Genomic DNA, 1,913 nt, shown 5'->3' on the forward strand with positions numbered 1-1,913 from the left:
ACAGAAAGGAGAAGAACATCACGCAGAGACAGAAGAGCATGGAGACAGCGAACACAAACTGCTGCTGCTGCTGCTGCTGCTGCTGCTGCTGCTGCTGCAGCACCAACCCAGAGCAGCAGCAGCAGCAGCAGCAGCAGCAGCAGCAAGAAGGAGAAAGAAAATATAGATACAAAGAGACAAAAAGGGAGACAGAAAGAGACAGAGAAAGGGAGAGACAGCGGCGAGGAGACAGATAGAGAGACAGAGACAGAGACAGAGGGAGAGACAGATACAGAGAGAGAAATAAATATAAATATAAATAAAAATAAAAATATAAATATAAATAAAAATATAAATATAAATATAAATACAAATGAATATATAAATATAAATAAAGATAAAGATATAGATATAGATATAGAGAAAGAAGGAGACAGCGACGGAGACAAAAATATAAATATAAATATAAATAAAAATAAAAATAAAAATAAAGAAAATAATATAAATAAATATATAAATAATAAAGAAGGAGACAAAGAGACAGACAAAGAAGGAGACAGCGACACAGACAAAGAAAAAGAAAAAAATAAAAAAACAGAAAAAAATAAAATAAGTTATAAAATAAAACAAAAAGACAGAAGCAGATATTCACATAAAAAAACAAATAAAAAACTATCAAATAAAATAAAACACAAAAACAAAGAAAAAGAAAAAGAAAAAGAAAAAGAAGGAGACAGAGAAAGAGACAGTAGTATAACCAGCAGAAAGAGCTTCCGCAGCAGCAGCAGCAGCACTGCTGCTGCTGCTGCTGCTGCTGCTCCTGCTGCTGCTGCTGCTGCTGGTCCTGTTGCTGCAGCAGGAGGAGGTGCAGCAGCAGCACCAGCAGCAGCAGCAGCAGCAGCAGCAGCACCAGCAGCAGCAGCAGCAACAGCAAGCTACAAACAAAAACAAACAACAATAAAACAAAAACAAAATATAGATAAATGTTTTATTGACCCCATGCAGGATGCATGCACAGCAGCTCTCCTTTCTCCCTCTATTCTACATCTTTCTCTTCTTGACTATGAACATACACACGTAAACCCTAAACCCTAAACCCTAAACCCTAAACCCTAAACCCTAAACCCTAAACCCTAGATTATAAAGTGAAATATATAAAGGGGTTTATTTAATACACAACAGTAAGGCTCTATAACCACTCACAGATATCTACATTCAAACCCTAGGGTTTAGGGTTTAGGGTTTAGGGTTTAGGGTTTAGGGTTTAGGGTTTAGGGTTTGTGTGTGCAGCGTGAGCTGTTGAGCGAGGGTTTGTCTGTGTGGCAAGACCGGGTGTCTGCGGAGGTTTTGTTCTCTTTTTATTATGATAAAAGGAAAACCCTAGACTTCTCTGGCCGACTCATCAATGTATATATTTCTGCTGCTGCTGCTGCTGCTGCTGCTGCTGCTGCTGCTGGTGGTGGTGGTGCTGCTGCTGCTGCTGGTGCCGGTGCTGGTGGTGGTGGTGGTGCTGCTGATGCTGGTTTTAGTGCTGGTGCTGTTGCTGCTGCTGTTGCTGCTGCTGTTGCTGCTACTGTTGCTGCTGCTGCTGCTGCTACTGTTGCTGCGACTGTTGCTGCTGCTGCTGCTGCTGCTGTTTTGCTGCTGCTCCGATTTGTTTAAGAGACCAAAGCTGCGTTGTATATTAACCACCAAAGTGTCTAGGGTTTAGGGTTTAGGGTTTAGGGTTTAGGGTTTAGGGTTTGTGGTGTATATGCAGGTGCCAGTATATTTATTGAGCCCTTCTCACTCTTGTTTAGTTTTGTCTGTGCCTGCTGATTTATCTATTTCTTCTTTTTTATTTCATTTCTTTCTTATTGCTACAAAAAAACCAGCAGCAGCAGCAGCAGCAGCAGCAGCAGCAGCAGCAGCAGCAGCAGCAGCAGCAGCAGCAG

Source organism: Eimeria mitis, genomic scaffold (assembly GCF_000499745.2).
Source record: "Eimeria mitis Houghton genomic scaffold, Emh_scaff156, whole genome shotgun sequence".
NCBI lineage: Eukaryota > Apicomplexa > Conoidasida > Eucoccidiorida > Eimeriidae > Eimeria > Eimeria mitis.